Below are 11,050 nucleotides of genomic sequence, written 5' to 3' on the forward strand. Positions count from 1 at the left end.
ATGGCTGGATGTCTTCACCGACTTGATGGACATGAGTTTGAGTGAACTCCGGGAGTTGGTGATGGACAGGGGGGCCTGGCATGTTGTGATTCATTGTGTCGCAAAGAGTTGGACACGAGTGAGCAACTGAACTGAACTGAACTGAAGGTTAAACACCTACGAGACTAAGTTCAAATGATGTAAATAGGATCAGAAATTGGGGAGCCAAGTGGAAAGTTTTGAGACAAAAAGATTGATCAGAATAATATTGAGTTGGCCAAAAAGTTCATTTGGGTTCTTCTGTAACATCATACGGAAAATCCAAACAAACTTTTTGGCCATCCCAATGTTTAGAAAGCAAGAAGAAAGAGGTGGTGTGATTATTGAGAATAGTCTCCATATATCAGCAACTTAGCATCCCATGGATGATTCAGAGAAATCTTTATTCTAGGGCTGATTTAGTCTCAATATTAAGGCTTCACACTCCTGAGGAGGGCTTCCCAGGTGGTGCTAGTGGTAAAGTACATGCCTGCCAATACAGGAGACATAAAAGATGCAAGTTCAAACTCTGGATTGAGAAGATCCCCTGAAGGAGGGCATGGCAACCCACTTCAGTATTCTTGCCTGGAGAATCCCATGGACAGAGGAGGGCAGGCTACAGTCCATAGGGTCACAAAGAGAGAACATGACTTAAATGACTTAGCATGCACACACTCCTGAGGCCTCTACTCAATGTCATGTGTGTTAAGAGTCCTCTCCACTCAAACTGGTGAGAACATGAACTATTCTCAGCTTTTTGTGAAGTCCAAGAATTGTTTTGCTTATTGCTTTCTGATTCTTCTTTCAGGGGCACCTCAGTGAGTTTCCACTTGCGCAAACACTGATTATTACTCAATCAAAGACTTGAGGGGACATCTCTGCAGATCTCTGGAGCTCCCTCTCAGTGCAGCTTCCTTCTCTCCAATACCTTCCCACAAATTCTAGATGTCTAGATTTTCTTAAGCTGATCTATCACTAAAATCCAATAAGATCACTAGGCTCAGCTTTGGTTTTCCCTCCCTGTAACCTGGAAACTGCCACCAGGAAGGAAATTATATAATCACAAACCTTACATCATTTGTTAACCTTCTGTTATGATTTACAGCCCTGGACTATCTATTGCCCAATATTTTAAAATAGCTGTTCCATAGATATTGTTTGATGCTCCAGTTCTTTATGATTTGAAGGCAATTCCTGTAGTAATTCATTCTCATGGGAGAATGTGGAGGTCTTAACACATTTTAATAACAAGCCAGCTTTCACATTTTGTGATCTGCCTTCATTTGTAAAGAAATCTGGTTTTCACAACTAAAGGTGATGATGTGAAGATACTTGACCCCTTTTCCAGGCTTCCCTGGTGGTGCTAGTGGTAAAGAACTCCCCTGTCAATGAGGGGGACATAAGAGATGCGGGTTTGATCCCTGGGTCGGGAAGATCCTTTGGAGGAGGGCATGGCAACCCACTCCAGTATTCTTGCCTAGCGAATCCCCATGTATAGAGGAGCCTGGTAGGCTATAGCCCATAGGGTTGCAAAGAATCGGACAAACTGAAACGACCTAGGATGCACACACATACAATCCCTTCTTCAGAGCCAAGCCTACACGTAATTCAAGCACCCAGAAGATCTGAGCCAGTTTGATACACTTAGTTTCTTCCTCCCACCTGCAAAAACAACCCCTCATCTTAAATAATTTCTCCCAGCTCTACTCCCTCCTATTTATTCTAAATTCTTTTAAATCTATCTTAATGTCTCCAGTTTCTGTCTTGTGCCATATTCCTATTCTCCACTTCTCAGATCAACTCTCTTAATCTGATGTACAATTTGACCTATCCTCTAGCTTTAGTTCTTTCCTTACCCTTTGTATCAGGTGGCATGCATTACAAGTGACATAAAATCCAACTTAAATTAGCTTTCAAAACAGATTTTACTGACTGTTTATTGACTCAAAGTCTGATGGTAGGTCAGGATTCTCAGTTACCTGATTCCGTGCCTTAAAGATGACCTCATTCTTTTTTCTCCAGCCTTATTGAGTTATAATTGATAAATTATATATACATAAGGTATACAACATGATGGTTTGATATACATATTCATTGTGAAATGACTACCACAGTCAAGTTAATTTACATGTCAATCATCTCACATAGTTACTTTTTGGATTTGTTATTGTTTTTTGGTGTGGTGAGAACACTTAAAAACTCTTCTCTTTCTTTGTTTTCTCTTGCATGATGTCAGCTTTATGCTAAGGCCAGCTTCACTCATAATAGCTGTGTGACAGCAGCACTTCTAGGCTTCTCGTCTAAACAAAACAGCTTGGAAGATGAGAAAGCTAAAGAGATATTCTTTCTTAGATGTTGCCAGAAAATCTCTTTTTCAGTATCTTTGGTCCAAATCAGTCCATATTTTACCTCTGAACCAAAGTCTTGGCCAGTCCATGGGGCTGCAAAGAGTCGGACACTCTTGCCTAGAGACAAGAGTGAAGCCAAGTTCTCAAAAACACACGGGCTGAGTCAAAGGAGCAGATACTCAAATGAAAATCAGGTAACCAAGAGAAGGGGGAATGGATGTTAAGGAGGCAGGCTCAATATCTCCAGTACTTCCTGGACTTTGCTTTTCAGAGCTTCCTTGGTTCCATGCTCTGAAACTCATTGACCGTGTTCAAGCCTCTCCAATATAACTTCAGAGTCTGACCCCAGACAAGAAGCAGGTTTTAGAATAAATAATATCTTGGAAATAAATTCATTTCATGACCTATTTCTCTACAGGGAGCTATGTATATCTGTAATATACTATGTATCATCACTGAGCTGAAAACTTTCATAATATTTATATGAGTGCTTAGTTAATTTATCCTCTCTGTGTCTCACTTTCCTTATTTGCAAAATGAGAGTAATAATTGTACTTATTTACGAAATTTAAGAATAAAATAAGCTTAAATGTATTAGTACACATAAAACATTGAAACATGCCTAAATGTAGGAAACATTCGATAAATGTTCATTACTTGTTATTTTATATTATTATTTTTTCATCGCAGCTATACTATTAGTATGAATATTTGAATACGTGACAATATAAAGGTCCATTCATGATATGACTCAATTATAATTACTCTTCCTATATTTATCCCTTAGGCATATCATCCCTTTATCATTTCAAAGCATATAATAATACTATTCCCAAAGAATGTATATCCATGCCAACTTTGTTTCCCTAGAAATTTATAAGCTAAAATAAATTATGTTGAGACAGGAGGTATATAAAAGGGCCTTTTTGGTTAGACAAAATTGTGAAAATATCTAACAATGTCTTAATCATACAAATGGCCTATAATAGTTACTTAAAATTAATTTTCAGTCAGTCACTCAGTTCAGTCACTCAGTCATGTTGACTTTTTATGACCCCACAGACTGCAGCATCCCAGGCTTCCCTGTCCATCACCAGCTCTCACAGCTTGCTCAAACTCATGTCCCTCGAGTCGGTGATGCCATCCAACCATCTCTATCCTCTGTTGTCCCCTTCTCCTCCTGCTTTCAATCTTTCCCAGCATAAGGGTCTTTTCAAATGAGTCAGTTCTTCACATCGGGTGGCCAAAGCATTAGATTAATTTTAGTGTTATATAAAATAAATAATAAAGCACATAAGTGGCACATCCCAAACAGACCTTGATAATGGGAAATCCCCAACTCATTCCCAGTATTTGAGGCAAAGATTCCTGAGAAGGTGGGTTTCAAAAAACCTGAGATGACAGTAAGAAGGCAGGTTAATAAGTAGAGGAAATCAGATAAGCCAAATTTGGACAAGGTGGTAAGCCTAGGGAAATTTTTTTTTTAAATTTTTGAAAAGGAGGGGAAGTGCTCGCTTCAGCAGCACATATACTAAAATTGGAACGATACAGAGAAGACTAGCATGGCTCCTGTGCAAGGATGACATGCAAATTCATGAAGCGTTCCATATTTTTATCAGTTCTAATGAGGTGGATGAAACTGGAGCCTATCATACAGAGTGAAGTAAGCCAGAAACAAAAACACCAATGCAGTATACTAATGCATATATATGGAATTTAGAAAAATGTTAACAATAACCCTGTATGCGAGACTGCAAAAGAGACACAGATGTATAGAACAGGCTTTTGGACTCTGTGGGAGAGGGAGAGGGTGGGATGATTTGGGAGAATGGCATTGAAACATGTATAATATATATGAAATGAATCGCCAGTCCAGGTTCGATGCATGATACTGGATGCTTGGTGCTGGTGCACTGGGACAACCCAGAGTGATGGTACGGGGAGGGAGGGAGGAAGAGGGTTCAGAATGGGGAACACGTGTATACCTGTGGCAGATTCATGTTGATGTATGGCAAAACAAATACAATACTGTAAAGTAATTAACCTCTAATTAAAATAAATAAATTTATATTTAAAAAAAGAAAAGTAAGGGAAAAGAAGAGAAGGGAAAAGAGAAGGGAGGAATACACAACATCCAGGGGGAAAAGATCTGGATGTGTTTCCTCAATCTGCCACCTACTAGCTATGTACTCTTGGGCAAATAACTTAACCCTTCTGATTCAATTTATGCACTCTTAAAATAATAAAAATAATAGTACCTACATATTGTTGCATTTTATCAGTTCTAACATTTTAACATCTCTGAAATGAGAAAAAGTATGTCTTCTAATCTATGGGATCTTAGACCCAATGAAACGTGGTATGCTATGATGAGCATTGACTAAGACACTGCCTGTAAAGCACCTAGCACAGTATGAAGGCAACCTTCTTATTTAATTTCTTTGTCTACTCCTATAATTTTTTAAATTAGAAAATACAGTTATTCCTCATAAATTAAGCAACTTGTCCAGTGTAAAAACCAAATTCTGAAGAAAGAATATCAAAAAGTCTACTAAACATTAATGAAATTAGATCAACAAGAATTAGGAAAGTAAGCTCTAAAATTGACTGCAAAGAGAATTAAGAATATAACTCCATTGGAAATAAATAATATGACACCCCCCCCAAAAAAAAAGAATGCAGGAACTGGGACTATATGTCCTCAGTTTAAAGGGGAAAAAACGTATTTAAAAAAATTCTAGGTAACTTTAGAATCCAAGTACCTATGCTCCCTGACCAAATCCAGATAACCACCTGCTTTTTGCATGTAAAGTTTTATGGGAACCCCTCCAAGGTTTTTGTTACATGTTGTCTATGGCAGATTTCCTGCTACAATGGCAGAGTTGAGTAGTAGGACAGAGACAATGGGGTCCACAATGCTTAAAATAATTATCTGGCCCTTCATAGAAAATGTTTGCTGACCTCTCCTTTAGAAAACAATTGTGATAGTGATTGTGATAATTTTTCAAGTCAACTTGACTGACCATGACACTGTCAACTTGACAATTATTTCTTATTTCTGAGTATGTTTGTTTATAAGAGGGTTTCTGAATGAGATTAGCATTTGAATCAGTGGACTCAGTAATGCAGGTGCACATCATTCAATCCCTTGAGGGCCTTAAAAGAACAAAAGGTAGAGGAAGGAAGTATTAGTCCCTTTTTTCTTGTTAGTACATCTCATCTCATCTTCCTCAGTCCCTGGACTGGGATTTAAACCTTTAGCTCCCCTGGTTCTTGATCCCTCAGACTCGAGTGAATTACATCATTGGCTTTTCTGGGTCTCCAGTTTGCAGACAGCAATTAAGGTAGTGGAATTTCTTAACTTTCATAACTGCATGAGCCATTTCCTCATTTTTTTGTGCACATATTAAATATCTCCTATTGGTTCCATTTTTCTAAAGAACCTGACTAATACAACAACATTTTGACTATACACCCTCAAGCTGAAGCTACAAAAGGAACTACAAACAAATCCTGAACTCTATTTACTTGAGGTTTTAAATTCTGTTTGTTCATTTTTGGCTATGCTGGGACTTTGTTGCTGTGTGCAGGCTTCCTCTAGTCATAGTGAGAGGGGGCTACTCTCTAGCATGTGGGCTTCTCACTGCAATGGCTTCTATCACTGCAGAGCACAGGCTCCTGGATGTGTGGGCTTCAGCAGTTGTGCCAAATGAACTCAGTAATTGCAGCTGAAGGGCTCTAGAGCATGGGCCCAGCAGTTGTGGCGCATGGGTTTAGTTGCCCTGTAGCATGTGGAATCTTCTTGGACCAGGAATTTAAGCTGTGTTCCCTGCATTAGCAGGTGGATTGTTAACCACGGGACCATCAGGGAAGTCCCTATTTAAATTAAATGAATCAAGACTCTCTGAAGAAATGGCAGATTCCACAGCAGGAGAAGAAAAATATAGTAAGATGAAAGTGGAACATCTTATTGTGCAACAAAGTTTAAATTGCTCAAAAATCAATGAGAAGTTAAAGTAACCAAGAAGCTAGGTCTAAAAGGTTCTCACTAGCCAAATCTTAGAAAAACTGAGACTTAAAAATAACATTTACAGAAAGAACTGATTCGAGGCCTGGAGAAGGAAAATACAACATCAGCCTGGAGCATTTTGTGATGCTAGGAAGTAGGAAATTCTGGGCTGGGGAGGAACATATGAAAAAGACTCAGAAGCCAACCTGAGAGAACCATAAACGGCTAAGACTGGAACAATTTGAGCAAAACATAATAATAATATAGCACTGGATTATAACCCACAGTATCAAATAAATATGAATGAGTCAACACCAACATAAACAAATGATTTAATAAGTAAATGAATGAGAACAAATTGAATGGGACAAATATTCCTTACATAAGAAACAATATCTCAACCGATATATGTGGACATTCCCTCCTTCAAGAAGTGGAGCTTAATTTAAATCCACTTGAGAATGGTCTTCTTTCCAAAGAAGAGTGTTTAGCTTCCAAAGAATAGAGAAAGGAAAGGGAAAAATAGAAATCTGACAAACACTACCTTAAGCAAGTGATCAAAGTTAATGTCATCAGTGATGAGTCAGGTTAATATCAAGTACTACCTAAATACAGTGCAATGAGAAAACCATCTTACCTCTGCAGTATCCTTCCCCTAAACCCATAACTGCAGTCTAATAATGAGAAAACATAACACAAACCCAAAGTGAAGGACTATCTACAAAACATCTGCAATCTTGAGAAAGAAAAATAGAGCAGGAGGAATCAGACTCCCTGACTTAAGATTATATTGCAAAGCTACAGTCATCAAAACAGTATGGTACTGGCACAAAAATAGAAATATGGACCAATGGAACAAGATAGAAATCCCAGAAATAAACCCATGCACCTATGGGTACCTTATTTTTGACAAAGGAGGCAAGAATACACAATGGGGGCAAAGACAGACTCTTCAATAAATGGTGCTGGGAAAACTGGACAGCTACATGTAAAAGAAGGAAATTAAAACACTTCCTAACACCATACACAAAGATAAACTCAAAATGTGTTAAAGACCTAAATGTAAGACCAGAAACTATAAAACTTTTAGAGGGATACATAGGGAGAAAACTCAATGACATAAATCAAAGCAAGATCTTCTATGACCCATCTCCTAGAGTAACAGAAAAAAAAAAAAGTAAAAAGTAGAACCTGATACACTTAAAATCTTTTGCACAGCAAAGGAAACTATAAGCAAGGTGAAAAGACAACCCTCAGAATGGGAGAAAATAATAGCAAATGAAACAACTGATAAAGGATTAATTTCCAAAATATTCAAGCAGCTCATACAACTCAATGCCAGAAAAAAAAAAAAACAATCAAAAAGTGGGGAAAAGACCTAAACAGACATTTCTCCAAAGAAGACATACAGATATCTAACAAACAATGAAAAGATGCTCAACATCGCTCATTAGAGAAATGCAAATCAAAACCAGAATGAGATATCACCTCACACCAGTCAGAATGGCCATCATCAAAAAAATCCACAAACAATAAATGCTGGAGAGGGTGTGGAGAAAAGAGAACATTCTTGCACTGTTGGTGGGAATGTAAATCAATATATTCACTATGGAAGACAATATGGAGATTCCTTAAAAAACTAGGAATAAAACCACCATATGACCCAGCAATCCCAGTCCTAGGCACACACCCTGAGAAGACTAAAATTGAAAAAGACATATATATCCCATTGTTCATTACAGCACTATTTATAATAGCTAGAACATGGAAGCAACCTAGATGTCCATTAACAGATGAATGGATAAAGAAGTTGTGGTACATATATACAATGGAATATTGCTCAGCCATAAAAAGGAATGTATTTGAGTCAGTTCTGACAAGGTGGATGAACCTAGAACCTATTATACAGAGTAAAGTGGGTTAGAAAGAGAAAGTTAAATATCGTATTTGGAACTGAACTGAACACACATATTCGTAATCTAGAAAAATGGTACTGAAGAATTTATTTACAGGTCAGCAATGGAGAAACAGACATAGAGAATAGATTTATGGACATGGGGAGAGGGAAGGAGAGGGTGAGATGTATGGAAAGAGTAACATGGAAACTTACAGTACCATATGTAAAATCGATAGCCAATAGGAATTTGTTGTATGGCTCAGGAAACTCAAACAGGGGCTCTGTATCAACATAAAAGGGTGAGATGGGGAGGGAGACTGGAGGGAGGCTCAAAAGGGAGGGGATATATGTATACCTATGGCTGACTGGAGAAGGCAATGGCACCCCACTCCAGTACTCTTGCCTGGAAAATCCCATGGACAGAGGAGCCTGGTAGGCAGCAGTCCATGGGGTCGCTAAGAGTTGGACACGACTGAGCGACTTCACTTTATGGCTGATTCATGTTGAGGTATGACAGAAAACAATAAAATTCTGTAAAGCAATTATCCTTCAATAAAAAAATAAAAAGAAAAAATAGTGGCTAAATCATGATATAAATTGGAATAATAGTGGCTTACTCATGATATAAATTTCTCCCTTCTTAACATTTTTCTCTATTTGCTACATGAATGAATATTATTTTTATAACAATAAAAGAAATCATTATTTTAAAAAAACTACAATGAGATATCACCTCACACCAGCCAGAATAACTATCATCAAAAAATCCACAAACAATAAATACTGGAGAGGATGTAGAGAGAAGCGAACCCTCCTGCACTGTTGGTGGGAATGTAGATTGGTATGGTCACTATGGACAACAGTATGGAGATTCCTACAGTTCAGTTCAGTTCAGTCACTCAGTCGTGTCTGACTCTTTGCGACCCCATGAATCACAGTACGCCAGGCCTCCCTGTTCATCACCATCTCCCAGACTTCACTCAGACTCACGTCCATCGAGTCCGTGATGCCATCCAGCCATCTCATCCTCAGTCGTCCCCTTCTCCTCCTGCCCCCAGTCCCACCCAGCATCAGAGTCTTTTCCAATGAGTCAACTCTTCGCATGAGGTGGCCAAAGTACTGGAGTTTCAGCTTTAGCATCATTTTTTCCAAAGAAATCCCAGGGCTGATCTCCTTCAGAATGGACTGGTTGGATCTCCTTGCAGTCCAAGGGACTCGCAAGAGTCTTCTCCAACACCACACTTCAAAAGCATCAATTCTTCAGTGCTCAGCCTTCTTCACAGTCCAAATCTCACATCCATACACGACCACTGGAAAAACCATGGCCTTGACTAGACGGACCTTAGTCGGCAAAGTAATGTCTCTGCTTTTGAATATGCTATCTAGGTTGGTCATAACTTTTCTTCCAAGGAGTAAGTGTCTTTTAATTTCATGGCTGCAATCACCATCCGCAGTGATTTTGGAGCCCAAAAAATAAAGTCTGACACTGTTTCTACTGTTTCCCCAGTGATGGGACCAGATGCCATGATCTTTGTTTTCTGAATCTTGAGCTTTAAGCCAACTTTTTCGCTCCCCTCTTTCACTTTCATCAAGAGGCTTTTTAGCTCCTCTTCACTTTCTGCCATAAGGGTAGTGTCATCTGCATATCTGAGGTTATTGGTATTTCTCCCGGCAATCTTGATTCTAGCTTGTGTTTCTTCCAGTCCAGTGTTTCTCATGATATATTCTGCATAGAAGTTAAATAAGCAGGGTAACAATATACAGCCTTGATGTACTCCTTTTTCTAGTGGGAACCAGTCTGTTGTTCCATGTCCAGTTCTAACTGTTGCTTCCTGGCCTGCATACAGGTTTCTCAAGAGGCAGGTCAGGTGGTCTGGTATTCCCATCTCTTTCAGAATTTTCCACAGTTCATTGTGATCCACACAGTCAAAGGCTTTGACATAGTCAATAAAGCAGAAATAGATGTTTTTCTGGAACTCTCTTGCTTTTTCGATGATCCAGTGGATGTTGGCAATTTGATCTCTGGTTCCTCTGCCTTTTCTAAAACCAGCTTGAACATCAGGGAGTTCACGGTTCACATATTGCTGAAGCCTGGCTTGGAGAATTTTGAGCATTACTTTACTAGCGTGTGAGATGAGTGCAATTGTGCGGTAGTTTGAGCATTCTTTGGCATTGCCTTTCTTTGGGATTGGAATGAAAACTGACCTTTTCCAGTCCTGTGGCCACGGCTGAGTTTTCCAAATTTGCTGGCATGTTGAGTGCAGCACTTTCACAGCATCATTTTTCAGGATTTGAAATAGCTCAACTGGAATTCCATCACCTCCACTAGCTTTGTTCATAGTGATGATTTCTAAGGCCCACTTGACTTCACATTCCAAGATGTCTGGCTCTAGATTAGTGATCACATCATCATGATTATCTGGGTCATGAAGATCTTTTTTTGTACAGTTCTTCCATGTATTCTTGCCACCTCTTCTTAATATCTTCTGCTTCTGTTTGGTCCATACCATTTCTGACAGAGCGTAGTCCACTGGAGAAGGGAATGGCAAGCCACTTCAGTATTCTTGCTTGAGAACCCCATGAACAGTATGAAAAGGCAAAATGATAGGATACTGAAAGAGGAACTCCCCAGGTCAGTATGTGCCCAATATGCTACTGGAGATCAGTGGAGAAATAACTCCAGAAAGAATGAAGGGATGAAGCCAAAGCAAAAACAAATCCCAGTTGTGGATGTGACTGGTGATAGAAGCAAGATCCAATGCTGTAAAGAGCTATATT

General features: G+C 39.0%; 1 non-coding gene across 1 annotated transcript; it reads left to right on the forward strand.

The window, feature by feature from the left end:
* The first annotated feature begins 3,873 nt into the window (after window positions 1–3,873).
* LOC114111061 (U6 spliceosomal RNA) lies at window positions 3,874–3,980 on the forward strand. Its single transcript, XR_003587189.1, has one exon. It is a non-coding gene; the product is annotated as a U6 spliceosomal RNA (small nuclear RNA).
* Window positions 3,981–11,050: the final 7,070 nt, after the last annotated feature.

The sequence above is a fragment of the Ovis aries genome, chromosome 1, assembly GCF_016772045.2.
Source record: "Ovis aries strain OAR_USU_Benz2616 breed Rambouillet chromosome 1, ARS-UI_Ramb_v3.0, whole genome shotgun sequence".
NCBI classification, from domain to species: domain Eukaryota; kingdom Metazoa; phylum Chordata; class Mammalia; order Artiodactyla; family Bovidae; genus Ovis; species Ovis aries.